Source organism: Ambystoma mexicanum, chromosome 2p (genome assembly GCF_040938575.1).
Source record: "Ambystoma mexicanum isolate Mex_15411 chromosome 2p, UKY_AmexF1_1, whole genome shotgun sequence".
In the NCBI taxonomy this organism is placed as follows: Eukaryota; Metazoa; Chordata; class Amphibia; order Caudata; family Ambystomatidae; genus Ambystoma; species Ambystoma mexicanum.
Window position 1 is genome coordinate 431,312,547 of NC_090923.1, and position 16,632 is coordinate 431,329,178.

Below are 16,632 nucleotides of genomic sequence, written 5' to 3' on the forward strand. Positions count from 1 at the left end.
ATAGTAATAGATTGCAACGACATAATGCATAACCAGTGTAAAACTATACACAGCAGCACCAAGCTACATCATTCTTCATAAGTTTAAATGTAAATACATGTATAATGTCGTGTAAACATAACACAGCAGCTAATCACTCTCGACAAACCACACTCCAAGCTAAGGATGCACGCAGAGACCCCAAGCTGTAAACTGCCTTTTTATGAACAATGAACATTGAGTCAAGGACATGTTTTAATTCTTGATGAGTTATTTTCTTTCCCTTTTGTTATGATGAGAGTGCCTAATCAAATGGAAAATATAGTATGCTTTAAACCAGTATGACTTGAGTGTAACACAGCATGCCACTTGTAAAAAGCCCGCATATAAAATTGTGTTCTAAAGGCCCTGTTTCATTGTGCAACAAGGAACCATACTGCAAAGAGATCTCGATTCTCTCCGGCCCATCGGGGTGTCAAAATAGGCCAGCAGAGAGTTTTTGATGTTTGGACACTTGATCACTGAACCCCGACAATGAAATGTATGCCCATAATGATATGTGCCTTTTGTGACCTAGTCATTTCAGCCATCTATCTGGAATCCTCTTTGTTGTTATCAGGCGGACACTCAAGACCATACAATGACCCCATGAGCTCTACCCCTTAGCTAGTATATCCAGAATTGTTTAAACAGGTTGAGAACAGTATTTAATGGGTGAAGCTTAATCTATGGCCAGTAATAAATAACCCACTTTTGAACCATGTTTTTGCAAGTGTTTAAGATACAGGCCTTTGAGTTTTTACCAGACAAACAGATAATGGTACTGAATAAATGAGAGTTTAAGGGCAAATGTCAAATGGTTAGTGTACCAGAAGAAAACGGTGTCAAGTCTACATACTAATCCGATGAGCTGACCGATTGACCCGAGGCACAACATCACCTCACCACGTGCCCTCCAGCCAACCAAGTGCCTCTGACCCTATGGCACCTATAGGTGCCCGCTCTTAGCAACCAATCCCAACTATTCATGTGCCCCCCAGGCCTTCTCACAGCTAATGATGATTTTTTTGTATCTAACTAAATTGTAACATGTTTTCTGCAGAGCGCTCTCGCCGTGAGCAACGTAGATTCTGCTTGCCCAATTTTAAGATAAAATTATTTGATATCACCACCACTTGGTCTTGGTCTCATTCCCTCCTAGGATGCGTTTTATTGACTCCATTGGGAGATTTAACTGTATTTCCAGGCATAGAATCATCAAACTTCAAACTATTGGGACAAAGGAAGTCTAACAAAATAGCACCACTCCCAAGCACACTCAGAAACAGACACTCTTGCCAGAAGAGTTTTATAGGCGGATACAGTTTCAATTTCGGATACCTCACTAAGAGAGAAACACATGTTATCTTAGAGGCCTAGGGCTCCCTTGCCATTCGAGGGTTGCTCATTCAACCTATTGTTATATAATGGTAAAAGTGCAACTATAAGTCCCAGAAGGCGAAGAAAATTCCAGGATTTCATTAGCATTTTTTAAATGATGTGAGGTTTGCCACTCTTTTCAGAGAGCCCACATACATTAGCTACTCTACATTCTCCAGTGATGTTGTTGTTGCATAAAAGGCATGCATGTGTGGTATGGAGGTAGCTTAGAGGAACACATCCATTGGAGAACAATAGCTAGGGGCCTGACCTATGGATGCATTCACCCACAAACATAACTGAGACCTTTAAAGTAAAAGGGAGTGAATAAAAACATGGCTTTCAAATCACCTTTACTCTAAGGAAGGGGTCCCAACCTTTTGTGCACAATGAGCAAAATGTGCATATGAAAAGAAATGGTAAGCAATACCCATTTTTTGACTGAATATATCAGCACTCAGTTGGCAGACAAATGATTGCAACACAAATTAGAAATGTAATAAATGTATGACTGCTTATAGAACACTTTAATCTGCAGTACTTTATCGTTACTAGACCACGCGCAATTCTGGTAAAGGAAATTTGCAAAGCCTTTAATTTCATTTGACGTTAAGTGGTTGTTTGAAGGAAATGTTGAGGAAATTGAGTGGTCAGTAGTATGTTGTTAGACACATATGACCAGTCAAGTTGTTGAAAAATATAGTAGGAATAAATAAACATTACCAGGGGATTCAGGTTCTCTAGCTAAATATTTTAAAGACATTTAGTGCAAATGGTTGGACAGTTAAATTGGTCACAAATGGAACATTGATTTTCAGGTGTACTTCTGACCAGGGATTTTCTGGGATCTTTAGTGGCTATGAGGCACTTCTATTCATACAAGAGCAGCAATACTATTCCACACTAATCAATCACTGCATTGTGGATTGCTTTTTCTTCAGGAATGTTATGAAATTTTGCATCTCTGTTTGAACAAAAAGTGAACACTATCCTCTTGGGTTCATTTTCCACAGTCTAGGGTAGGCACCGCGAAGAAGCTGTCCGACAGCCAGCGGGGCTAGTTGGCGATGCCTAAGCTGGTCAATATTCCCTTAAGACTGTTAAATAGTTCAGAGGCCACAAAGGAAAGTGTCAGTTTGAGTCTTTGGTTGAAATTCTCCGGGACAGAGCCATCAGCAAACATCACCCCCAAGTTCAGAAGGTCCAGGATTCAGAAGGCGATGCCCCATGGTTCGATGCTGAATGTAGAATCTTGAAAAGAAAATTCAACCATGATTTAATGAGTGGTGTGTACATGGCTAGTGAGATTTATAGTTTCAAAGTGGCATATAAAATTTTCCAAAAGACAATATGTTTTCATTGAGAAGGACACCAAATTGTTTGATGTTTATAGCAATTGTTGAGACAAGGATTATGCCATCCCCTTGGACAAGTAGTCCTTGGGCTACCAGCTCCCCACGACTATCGGCCAATTTCATCACCGGACATTGGCCATAACATATTCTCCGAAACGGTGTGGTGATCAGCCTGGAGGAGTGGACTTGAAGTAACAATATCTTGAAGGCCCCTGAAACAGGTTTCAGGGCAGGGCTTAGTACAGTGGACCACTGCTTCACTCTGAACACCATCAAGGAGAAATATGGTAAGGTTAAGGAGGGAGATTATTTTTAGGTTTTTTCAGATTTGGAGAAAACTTTTGATTTGATTGATAGAAACACAGTGTGGCATAATTTTGATTTTATTAGGGTCCCTAATGTTTTATTAAAACATTCTCCAACTGTGATACGCAGACATCTTGGCATTTATCTGATACACTTGATCAGGGAATTATACATTATTTTACCCACCAATAAAGCAAAAAGCATGGATGTCAGTTGGCCCCAATTTCTTTCTTTCAGACGTTGATTCTAGTACTTCTCTTAGGAGAGTTATTCTATCGTCCATAAAGGGTAAATTTTATAGCATGTTTTTATGCCAAAGACACAGCTATTTTGGACTTAACCCCAGCAGGTATCCAACAGGGCCTGCTAAAAACAAATTACTATTTTAGGAACAATAGTTTGAAATTAAATATGATAAAAACACAAATGATGGATTTCCGGAAAATGGTGAAACTGTGTAGCTAGTATTTAAATGAATGTAGAGATGAGGTGGCAGTCTCATTTTTATTTAAGCCTACTCTTCTCAAAGAGTGTCAATCATTTTTAGAAGACAGCTGAAAGGCTATCATTCGGGATTAAAGGAATTTCTACATTTCATTTCATGCTTTGGGGTATTAAGATTGGACAAGTTCCTGGAGGTATATAAGGCAAAGGTCTGTTCGATGAATTCTATGGCAGCAAAATCTAGGGTGGCTCAAACTCTCATATACTAGGGGCGGGGGTTGCAAAATAAATTCCTGTGACAAATAGCAGGTCTCCCTGCAGATACACCTGGAAGCGCCTTATGAGCTGAATTGGGGGTGATTAGTTTGAAGGTGTCGGGCCAGTTAAAATTGTTTACTTATTTTTTAAAAGCACATCTGGGATTTTGTGGTAATCATAAAATGCATTTCAGTACACATGCAATTGCGGCTTCCCGTGGTAAAGAAAAATACTTGTTGTACAGGGGGTTATAAGGCACTGTTCATTTGGACAGGGTGTGGGATATAACTAAATTTGGCACATTAAGTTAACTCAAAATAGCTCTTAAAGCAAGAGTTTATCTGATGGGGAGAGAGGCAGATGTCCAAAATATACATAGGCTGCCCTCTTTCGCTTTATGTACAGACATATGTATGCATATAAAATGGCAAGGACAAATCTGTGAAATAAAATCCCCAGAATACAGGAGACTGATGCTAATGGTACGTTTAAGTTTACCCACCCCTCAATAAATTAAGGTGTGCAGGAGGATGCACGAAGTATGTCTGCAAAGTAGGAGTCGACAAAGATTTGGTTAATTTTCTGTTAATTTGTCACTGTTTCTCTGTTTTGCGTAAGCATGGAAATACATGGGAGCTATGTTTTATATAATAAATTGTAATTTTCAGGTTTTTATGTATCGCTTGTTTGAATGTGTTAAAGCTGCTTTTTATTTTGTGCTTGTTCTATGAAAATTTTATGAAATATGATACATGTTTTTTAAAGGTTGCTAACTTAATGGAGAAATATGATTACATAAATATTGATGAGTAATACTGGTCATTACATGGTAGGCTTTTAAGAACACTTAACTGGGGCTTTGGATGTTACCTCTTAAGAATTATTTTGGCATATAATGGCAAATAGTGTTTTTTAAAGCTCCTGAGATCTGTTATATTGGTGAAAAGGTGGTTAGGAAAACAAATAATACATTTCGGAAAGGATGTGAAGCCTTTTTTCTCTGCCCAAAAGGGATTTTAGACTTAGTGGCAAACATTGGTCAAAACTTTGAGCATTTGATGACCACTTCATAGAGGGGGGGTGGTGGTGTTAACTAAGTATTTGGATTAAATAATTTGCTTGTTAATTTAAATATATTAACAATAACTTAAATGATTTAAATATAGGGCAAATTAATGAAAATGTGGCATTCATTTACCTTAACTGCCCATTATCCACATGCCAGATGGGCAGAGTATGACACGATGATGATTTTCCCACTAGGACACTATGTAATAATACACATGGGTGACCCTAAAATTAATATTTCTGATACATATATTGCATGGTGGCATCAAACACAAACCTCATTTGTACTAAAAGCAATGCATGCTAATTATTTAATAAAGGTAAGTTGCATCTGCATGCCACTTATTTGTCCATTATGCTCCGACATAGTCAGCCAAAATCACGCTTAGAGAGAAGGTGTTTTTGCTGTTGGTATGTTGGAGGAAGGAGCTGGAGAAGGAACTGGAGCAGTAGTAACAGAAGTAAAAGAGCACAAGGCTAGCAGTTCATGAGTAATTGTGATCACCTAAAGGACGCCGGGATGTGGGGACAGCCGATTTCACCTGCAAGTTCTGAGAGAGCCCTGTGTTAACAAACCCTGCCTTGCCGTGGCTCCACTGAGAAAGACATGCTGAGAGTGAAGGTTTTCCTAGGTGCGACTAGCAGCTGTAATTGCAGAGCCATGACCGTATTGAAGCCTGATGCCCGTAAGGGAAAGCAAGATGAGGGACAGAGGAGTGAAGGAGACTCCTAGTTGGCGTAGCCAGACCTGAGGCACCCGTGCTGTAGAAGGGCGTGGGCCCCAAGTGTGCCCAAAGCTGTATTAGAAGTGGAAGAAGTCGGGAAGGTGAAGCAGCCCTCGACAGTGGTCCTAGAGCCGTGAAGCTTGGTTGTCAGGTTCACTCCAAAAACCTTGCTGGTAACTGTTACCAGTTCTAAAGTGGCGCATAAGAGTAGAAGCGAGTAGAAACTGTTCGGAGATGTGAAAAGTATGAAAATGTATCACGTGCACTTTTAGTAAAAATTGTACTGCTCAAGTAAAAAGAAAAGCATCCCATTTCCTATTGTTGAACCATTAATGTTCCCAGAGTAGTTGGGTGTTCCTAATTAAAGAGGAGACACTTTGTAAAATATTACATAAACCCTAATGTTGATTTTCACAATTCTTAGAAGCATTGACAGCATCAGAAGAAGGTCGTGTGGGGCCATTTGTGATTCCTGTCAGGAGTTAGAAAGCATCTCTGTAATAATGCGTGGGAATACAAACACTTGCAGTTATTTAAAGTTAAAGATTTACCTTAAAGAGTGGTTGCGTGCACCTAAATCTGTTTCTCCTTTGAAGACTGAACATTGTAACATTAAGAACAAGAATACTTTAAACGGAGAAGTAGGTGTACTAATGAGAAGAACAAGCATTACCTAAGCAAAGAGGCAACCCCTTTCTATAGTGAAGCAAACCGTGTTTAAATCTATCCACCTGATTTGCAAAGTTGTTAGAAGTCAAATGTCCTCTGATACAAGTGTGCCATTGTTACCAGAAGTTGGAAGTGTGACAATACAGCTTCAGGGTAGCTACTGGAACCAAGAAGGTGTGAATAAAGCTGGGGAAGCCGACTGGGTGCATGTAAGAAGATTGAGCAAATAATATGTAATGAAGAGACTGCTGAAGTTGAGAGAGTGTCAGTCTTGAAGTTGAGGCAGGATGTACATATGACAGTAAAGCAGACAGATGAGGCAAAGAGGCTTCCCTTTTCTTGGAGTAAAGGAAATAAGAGTGCCTTGCTTACACATGTAGAGGTTGAAGAGTCTTGCCTTCAATTGCCTAACAATCCTGAAGTACAAAGTTGAAGTAGAAACACTAGAAATGTGGTTGTGAATAATACTGTCAGTGGATGCTACATCGAAGTTAGTTGAAGTAGTGGCATACTGTGGAACTAAGGAGTTTGTTTCCATGGTAACAGTAGTAGAAGGGTTGTTGTCAAGAGGAAAGCAACAACCCAAGAAGACACATCCTGGAAAATTATACCAAATAAACTGAAGAGGTAATAACCACTTGTGTAGTTGTAGAAGGAGAATGTATTAATCTATTCTTTGAACGGTGGCAAAACAATCTTGGAAAGAGGATATCCAGGATTACAATTGGTGCTATTTTCTTGCCTGAAATTGGAAGGGGATCTTTTCAACTTAAAGTTGAAGAACTATTAACAGTGCATTTGTGTTTGATGAACTTTTATTTTTGTTGGAACTTATAAGAAATGGTTCAAGACTTTACTTTTTCTTTTGAACATTTGGGGAAATTGACTTTGGACAATCCTGGGGAAGGAATTTACCCAGGACAGGTGAAGGTCATCCAAATACTGGTTAATTGTTGTTTATTATTTAAGGTTGTTTATTAATTACTTTTAATTTGTTGTTTAGAGTGAGAGACAGTTTTTATATGTTAGGAGTTGTTCCCTTAGTCTTTAGAATAGATAGGGAATTCCATGATAAAGTAGGATTAACGAGGAATTGTTTGAACCTTATTTCTTTAATAAAATGTTTAATTGTGAAAAAACCTCATGCAGTTGTCTGCCTCGCATTGCGGACCCCTCACAGTGTCCAAGGCAGAGGCATAATCTGTTCACTATCCATCCCACAGGCACATTGGGAGTCACCTGCTGCTGGTCCAAGATCTGTATATGGGACAGTCTTGGGAATAGTGGTAGTCAAATGGAGTCATATGTGCACAGTGAAAGTCAGTAAAAGTATGATCAGTGGAAGAAGCATGAATAGAGGAGATAGACAGGAGAGAGAGCCTCAGTTTATTGACGTAAGAGGCAAGAAAGTACTTCTTGATTTTCCTCTTAGTCATTGAAGAGGGGAAAAGGGAAGTAGAGGGTGGAGGCTGAGATGTAAAAGTGAACAATACAATGATTAGAGGGAGAGGGGTCAATGGAGAGGTCAGAAGAGGAGAGTCAATTAGAGAGAAAGATGAGATCAAGAGTGTTTCCACCACAGTGGGTAGGCTTGTCATGGAAGGAGTAGAAGAAGTGATCAGATATGAGGGAATTATTTTCAAGGAAGGCGCCTGCTGATTGTCTGAGAATTTTAAAGTCCCCCATCATGACACTGGGGATGCCATTAGTAACTCCAGGATATGTTACAGATCAGGGAAGAAGTTTAAAGGACATGGGGTAGATAGAACAGTTATAGGAGAAGGAGGGAGTAGCTGAATATTAGCACATTCAAAAGAGGAAGTGGGGACATCAGACAGGGGTAGTACAGCAGTGTTGCCAGCAGGACATGGAGGGTGGGAGAATGTATAACAGTCAGTGTGGAGAGCTGACAGTGTAGCAAAATCATGAGGGGGGATCCAGGTGTCTGTGATAGCAAGAAGTGCAAATAGAGGGCGGAATCAGTCAATGATGTAGGAAGATTTGTTGCAGAGGGATTGTGCATTCCAGAGACCAAGTGAAAGAGTAATAACAGATAGAAGAGAAGAGCACATGTTGGGCAGCAGGCAAGAGGGATAGGCGAGGGTTGGGATCCTGGCAGAATGAGGGTTACAGGTGTAGGGGAAATGAGGACGATGGAGATGCTGGAGATAAAGGTGAGGAAAGGGTGCAGCCCAACAGAGAGAGAGAGGGTATATAGATGAGCAGAAAGGGAAGGAGGATGGTTGACTGAGAAAATAGAGTCATTATGAGTTAGGATGGTATGGTATAGAGTTAACCAAAATAGAGATAACAGCACCAAAACAGTAATGTTCCTTGCTCCTTTGAGGTAAAACTGTGAATGGACAGTTAAAGGGTAGATGAATTCCTATGCATGGAAGCAGGAGACAGGTAAAGGGTGACCTCAGTGAAGTGTGGCTTCAGCAGGGGTGTAGTAGTAGTTGCCTGTTGCTGTTTGTGTCCCTTTGCTGAGGACAACCAGACTGGACATCCAAGGGAGACTCAATAAGGGAGGCAGCACATCACAAAGCCCCCTGGAGTTACTCACACTGCCCCACATGGCTTCCAGACTTCCAGGCAGAGTCCTGGTTGTTGTAGGCCCAGTGAGCATTGTTTTGCAGGCCGGATCCTCTGATGGTTCACATGGTCCACTGAGAAAGCAGGATATGCCAAGAAAGAAAAAAACAGCTAACAATCCTTCAGTCAACATTATAACCACAGAGCTATTAGAAGGGATGATCTAGTAAAACTGCAAAGCAGTTGCAGATGTGTAATCATCCACTTTGCCCAGTCTTAGAGCCCGCCTCATCAGAAGTTGGGCAGTGCGGTACAAATGCAGCAGTAACGCTATTACTGCCGCATTACCGCAACACCCAATATCGAGTTTGGCGGAAAGGCAGAGGAGTCACCTCCAGTCTGAGCTGGAGGTGAATGTGCCGACTTTCCTCCCATTTTTGGCACAATTACTGCCACAGTAATTGTGCCGAAAAAGCTGCATTGAGTCCTTTAGACTCAAAGAAATTGGGACATACACCGCCACTGCAACTTGTGATCCAGCGCTAATACTGACGGACCAAGTTGCGGTAATGGCAATTGCGTTGGGCGGTATTCTGGAGGACTTTCTGCTGGGATAGCACCCAACATGTGATGAGGCCCTTAGTGCCTTCCCATACTCTAGAGAATAGTTGGAACAAAATTAACAAACATACACAATGGCATCTACTGGCTAAACAAGATTACAGAAAGTAAAGCATCTTCTTAAAAAGGCCATCAAAATGGAAAGAAAGGCTTACCTCCATTCCAAAATATAGAAGTTAGCATAAATGTAGAATTTGGAAAAATTGGAAAAATGCCAATTTTAGGCTTAGCATGCAGATTTAGTCTACACTAGCAAATACATTTTTGAATAGGTGCTGCTTCTTCTTACCAAAGCTAGTCAGGAATCCTATCCAGTCCTGTGGTTCAAGCCTGCTTCCCTGCTCTGCCATCCCCACATGGAATATAATCACAAGTTAATTCTGGAACTATGTGTGTGCATTCCACTTAGAAGATTTGTGTTATGAAGTGAAGATTTCTATCTAAACCCCACCTACTTTCAAATATCCAATGGTGAGTTTGGGGTTTAAATGTCTTAATCTTAATTTTGTTCTTTAAAACAGTTGCCTTTGAAGTTTCCTGTTGCCTATCAAGAATAGATGAATAATGGTGATGTATCAGGATTTCCTCCACTAAAACCCATCTAGCACACCACCTATCAAAACCTGAATCAGCAGGCTGCTGACAAAAAACTGAATACGTGGGCTGCGTGTTACAATTTCGAATGAGCCAGCTGGTTCCTTGTCCTTAACCACACCCCCACATCACCCATATCCAATTGGCTGCCTGCACCATGGAGTTGACATTTTAAAACAGCCAATCATATTTCTCTATATGTTTTTGACTCCAAAATGGATGAAAATCAAATGTAAGCCTAAGACACATTGTATAAGTGGTGAAATCCAGTTATCTTTTAAGAAAATTCTGTTCATTGTTCAAGGGCATGACATGGCCACCTCATGAAATATAAAAAAATGTAGAAACTGAATGTAATCTTTGTAACCAGAGTAAACGTGACAAGTGAAAAATTTAGCATCTTTAAAAATAAAATCTAAATAACATGTTTAAGTATTGAATGTAAACACCTGCCCATTTGTAAATCTTAGGTTTTGATTCACTTTATAATAGAGCAATGTCTAAAGTGTGGTGTTCAGAAGAGCCAGTTTCAAATAAACTTCTTAACCAAACTGACATTTTCAGTTGAGAGACACATCTGCGTGTGGTTTTGTTGCATCATGTTCAATTCAACAGTAAGAAGATTAACTATGTTCAAACTAAAAATGTGCCTAGCTTGTAAAGTCGTTCATAGCAGGCTTACAGTCCTGCACTGCTTGGTTGGAAATGTGGGTCCATTAGCTGTACACTACGGAAAGACCAAAGAGATCAGCAGGATTAGAATTTCTTAAGAAGACCTTCTGGTACGTGCTGTTCAATTTCAGAAAAGCTAGGCAATCTAGAGGGGTTCTGGAAAGGTTTGTTTCTCTACTGAGATCCAAAGTAAGCCCCAAAAGGCAGTGGGGTTGTTATTGTTCTTAATAATGTGTCAAGGAAGATGGGCCACACATTGTTGCAGCCTTTGGAGTATTCTAAACAACTATCTGGGACTGAGTAAAATCACATTGGCATAATTCATCCGGTAGTGGAGGAAGGCAAGTATCACTTGTGCAGAGTGGGAATGCAGCAGCTATTGGAATAGTTTTGTGATCTATGTGGGGTGGGAGAAGCCAGTCTTATTGGTGATCTATGGTGCCACAGTGGGGTTGCCTTTAAGAATGACACATCAAGCCTGTACTGAAGAAAATTACATAACAGAGCATGAATAGTGGACAGATTGAGGTCTAAAAGTGCAATTCCCAAAATCAGAATCTCAATTTTAATGGGGTGGAGCTTGAGAAGGTTCGCACTCTTCCAGTGACTGAGCACAAGCAAAAGCTCAATAAATCTGTCAGCTATGGATTCTGCCATGGTTAATGTCAAATTCAGCATAATTTGGGTGCTATCGGCACCAACGTCAGTTCAATGATGTAACAAACAAAATGACTTCTGCTCTACTGGAGTGCATGGGTAAGTAGTAGTGAAGCCCCATACATAGCCCTCACACTTCTACAAACCAACATTTATCCCAATCATAAAGGTAAAACAGACAAACTTAAAAGGTAACCCTCCTTCGCCTTGTCTGGTAACATTGGCCGAAGGAAGGTTATACTCTTAAGAGGTGTGATTCAGAAGCAGCCCAAACAGCAAAGTACAACAGTCATCACCATCATCAAAATAAGTTCATAAAACGATGTACAACACAAAATATAAGTCAAGACATAAATATGGGTTAAAAGAAGTACCATAACTTGATGTTAAAATGTACCACAATTAATACAATCTACAAATGTCATCTACAAACTGCTCAAAACTGAACATAATACACATTGCTCATGTTCATGAACAAATTATATGCCATTCTGTAGTTTGTTAAATTTAGATTTTTTTCAGACTGGGACTATACATTTCGTCCTCAATATCTACTTGATCTTTGAGTTATGCCGTCACAGTCAAAAAAAGAAATACTATTGTAATCATGTTTGGCCATAGGTAAATGCACCAGCAATTGATTTAAACTCAATGGGCCTCATTACAACTCTAGCGGTAGCCGTGCCGGTAAAACCGACAAGCTGCCACAGGAGTTGTGATTTTTTCCAGCGCCTGGTTTACGGAAACACTGGGGGATTACAACTCTGGTGTTCCTGGAAGTCAGGCGCCGGAAAAATGTTAATCCCCATTCCCATTTGAGTAGCATAGGACTCAATGAGAATGGAGATGACGGAAGCACCCGCAGTGTTAATAACGGTGCCGGTGCTTCCCGGAAAGTCTGTGGGCGGGGCGGCAGCCACCCGCAGACCCGGAGTGACCTGGTCTGGTAACAAAGGTGCAGGTAGGCTTACCGGCACCATTGTTACCGGGTCGGCATGCCCTAACATTTGAAACAAGGATCAAATAAGTATCTTTTAAATACACAAATTGGGTATGTGCATAAAATAATCTGACAGATATTTTGTTTTGGATGGCATCATGTTCGCAGATCTTGGTAGTGTGTTCTTTTAGTTCCAATGTATCCTTCTATACTAATTACTGTTTGTTAAAATACAGACTGATCATCTCGACAGCAGCCAGAAAGTGCTTAACAGATGAAAACAGTTTAACATTGTTGGCACCAGATAAGCTCATTATATCTTCAATCAGAGCAGATGTCAGCGTGGCTCTTTCATTAAACCATACTGTAATATCAAGTGGGGCCCTATGTGATTCTTATTATAGTAATTTGTTGGCTGTAAACATTCACCACCAAGTAGGTTTAAAAAAACAATCACGTTCAATCTTTCTATTAGTTTCTGTCTATTTAGAGCTCATATTCCTGCACCATATTGGCCACAAGTTTTCGCTTTATATATGTCCAAAACTGGGATTACCGCATAGCCGGCATGATTTTTTATAAACCTTTTAATCATAGCATTCGTCTGTGTCATGTGTGTTGACATAGTCTGGCTATGGATTTGCCAAAGTGCATTTTCGTTAAATGTTATGCCAGTATACTGAAAGGTATTGACTTACTCTAATTTTTCTAAGACCAGAAAATGCAAAACTGCTTTTTTTCTTAATTTTCCTGATATTCACGATTTTAGATTTATTTATATTCACTTTCATTTCATGATTTGCCATACATTTTACGTAGCCCTCCAACAGTTTCTGTAACTCTATTGGTGTCCTCATCATAAGAACCACGTTGCCGGCATAAGCTAGGTAAAACAGAAGCCGTCACCCTATCCACGGGACGTCTGATGTAAGATTAGCCAAAATTCATTAAGGCCATTTACATATAAGTTAAATAATAGTATTGCTATTAAAAATCCTTGCCAGACTCCTGATTCTATTCAGAATTGCCCCCAATGTTATCATATTGTTATGAAGTTGTTAATCTGGAAACTGTGCCATGAAATAGTTAAGATGTAAAACAGCATGGGGTGCCTACTGCCCCAAGGTTCTGATGAGGTCATAGACCATGTATTGGCTTGTTCAGCTTTCAGTGTTCTAAGTTTGTCAGTTGGAATTGCCCTTTGATTAGCAGGGGAGCCTCTGTGTTGTTGGGGGTCTTCTTATCACTAAACTTAATAAATATTAAATGCTAAAGCCTTACCTGTATCCGCAACACATATAAAACAAATGCTGTTGTTTTAGTGCATAACTGGACAATTAGGCTCAGCAGTCCATGCCCAAGGATCGCAGGATGTCCCATAATAATGACCTGTCCACAGTATAAAAGGCTGTGGACAGGTCTATAAACGCCAAATACAAATTAGTTTTCTTCAGATTCACATATTTACCCAATATCAGGGACAGAATAAGGCATTGCTCTGTGGTACCAACGTCAGAACAGAAACCCAGTTGTGTATCTGGAATAACATTATTATCATACACAGATATGAGAAGTTCATCTTAAAATTAATTTGCCTAAAATATTTAAAGAGACAGTCAAAAATAAATGAAATGTCCAATTGAGGTTCTATAACAATAAATGTCCTTTAATGAAACATCACATCTGCAAGAAACCTTAACTGGGATCTTGAGAACTGGGGCCTTGCACAGGTCATCCTTCAAGTTCTGGGACGATCTCTGACAGGCATAAGTCCAGGTGTCCTTCTTCAGCAACATTTTGGATGTGACATTATTAAGGGGAAGGGCAAGTGACCCATGCCGCTTGATAAAAGGCCTGTGGTTATACGTGAGTTCCAGGAAGGATCTTAGTTGAGTCTGGGTAGTAGGGATGTCCCAATCTCTCACTGACTGTACTTTGGCTAGGGGAGACTGTTTCTTACCACCACCCACTTAGTGTCCTCTGCATGTTACAGTTCTCGGTGCTATCTGGCATTTGAAGGTCTCGATAGCCAAGCCAGCATTTATCATGGCTTGAAGCACCTGTTTCAAATGGGATAGTCTTCCAGGTATGATTGAATATTGCAACCTTATCTAAGTAGGCAATGATGAAGTCCTCTGGTCATCACAACACATGGCTTACCATCCTCTAAAAGGTGGCTGGGGCATGCTTTGGCCCAAAGGGCAAAACAGTGAGCTGATAGTTCCATTTTTGAGTGTAAAATGCTGACCAATCCTTTGTTTGATCAGTCAGGCTGATCTACTGTACCCTGTGTGAGGTCAAAGGTGCACATGAACTTAGAAGTGCCTAATCTGTCAATGAGTTTGTCTGTCCTAGGCATGGGGTGTGCTTCTGTTTTAGTGAAGGAATTGAGCCCACTGTAGTCCACACAAAAGCAAACTTCAGTTTCCCAACTACTGCACTTTTTGGAGACCTGCAACAGTACCAATGGGTTGGCCGAGGGGCTGTGGGATAACTCAATATCCCACAAGTCCAAAATCTTGGAGACTTGATGGTGTCCTTGACATTGTCAGACATCCAGTGAATCGTACTCTTCACCGGGTTACTGTCTCCAATATCGACATAATGCATGCACCAATCAATATTCTATGCTGCCAGCAGCTGCTGGCAGCCTCACAATTTCTGCTCAGACAGATCTGCTGAGATCTGGTCTACCTCTAGAGACCTGTCAGTGGACCCGGTCTGTAACAATTCAGGTGGCTATTTGTCTCCTCCTTATTCTCATCATTACTGATCATGGCAATCACTAAGTCACCACACCTGCAAAGATGCTTCAACTGGTTGACATGGAAGACCCATGGGGCCTCATTACGACAATTGCAGAATGAGTTAACAGGTGCCGCTAATGGTGGCGGACCCGTTAATCCCATTCCGCAATATTACAAAGTCCACTTGCGGGACCCGATGTGGACGTCTGGCTTTACCAGACGTCCTTACCGGGTCCCGTGAAAGGACCAGGGAGCTAACAACGGGCCGGTCGTAATCGGGCCCGGTTTCCCAGAGGGAGGAATTACTGGGCCCTCCAAACTCGGAATGGCCCGGTAATTCCCCTTTCAGGGAACCCGGACACGGTTTTGGTGGCAGCCTACCGGCAAAGCCGTAATGAGGCCCATTGTGTCTGGCCCGGGGTCTTTGTATCAATGAGGTAGTTGACCTCACTAATTTTCTCCAGCACCCCATAAGGCCCAGTCCACTTATCATAAATGGTGCTGGGCTTGATTGTTTCCATAATCCAAACCATTTGGACTGGCATGTACTCAGTTATGGTAGCCTACTGGTCATTCCTGTGCCTCATGAGCTCCTGACTAGCCTTCATGTTCAACGTGCTTGTGTTCTCTGTACATAACCATTCTGCATATGAAGCCAAGTACATAGTTCACAATGTCACAGGAATGAGTTTGGAAAGTTCCCTCCCATCCTTCCTGCACCAGACTTAGTGAACCCTTAATAGGGTGGCCGAACAGGAGCTTGGAGGGACTTAATCCAACACAGTCAGTGGCACAATTCGGTAGGAGAACAACAGGCATGGCAGCAGAATGTCGCACATTATCCTCATAGGCTCTTCCAAGCCACCTGTCATGCCCTTCATAGTCCTGTTGAACCACTCCACAATCCATTTGTCTGTGGGTGAAAGGCTGTGGAGAACTTGTAAATTGATCCAAACTCATCCCATACAGCCTTCATATACGCAGATATGAAGTTGGATGTTGTATCCCCTGTATTCACTTCTTTAGTGAATACAACATGAGATAAGATGCCCATAAGGGCCTTCACAACAACAGGGGCTTTGATGTTCCTCAAGGGTACAGCCTCTGGGTACCGGGTAGCATGAGCTACCACTTCCAAGAGGTACCAGAGATTTTGGGATCCAAAGGACAAACAATGTCCACACCTTTTCTCTCGAAACGCCTCCCAACCATTTGTAATGGCATTACAGTTACTTTTGTGGCCCTGCCTGCCCTAACGAATGCTTGACAAGTGTGGCAAACTCTCTTATTTGTACTCCCATCTGAGGCCACTAAAAAAGGGCAGATAGTCTGTCAGCTGTCTTGGTAATTCCTTAATGACCTGCCAAAGGAATGGCATGAGCTAAGTCCAGTAGGAACCTCCTTTGGCATTTGGGACCACCAGCAGCCGGCTGTCCCCTGCCTCAGAATTCTTGTGCTTACTGTACAGGAGAACATTTTCCCAGCACACTCTGAACATACACATTGGCCTTTTTGGCTGACTGCTCATGCAGTTCTGCCAGAAATGGGAAGCTGCGCTTGACTTAGAGAATGACTGACTAGGACCTCCAGCTAAGGGCAAGTCAATTATTTCTGGCAGGCCCTTGAGGTCTGACACCAACATG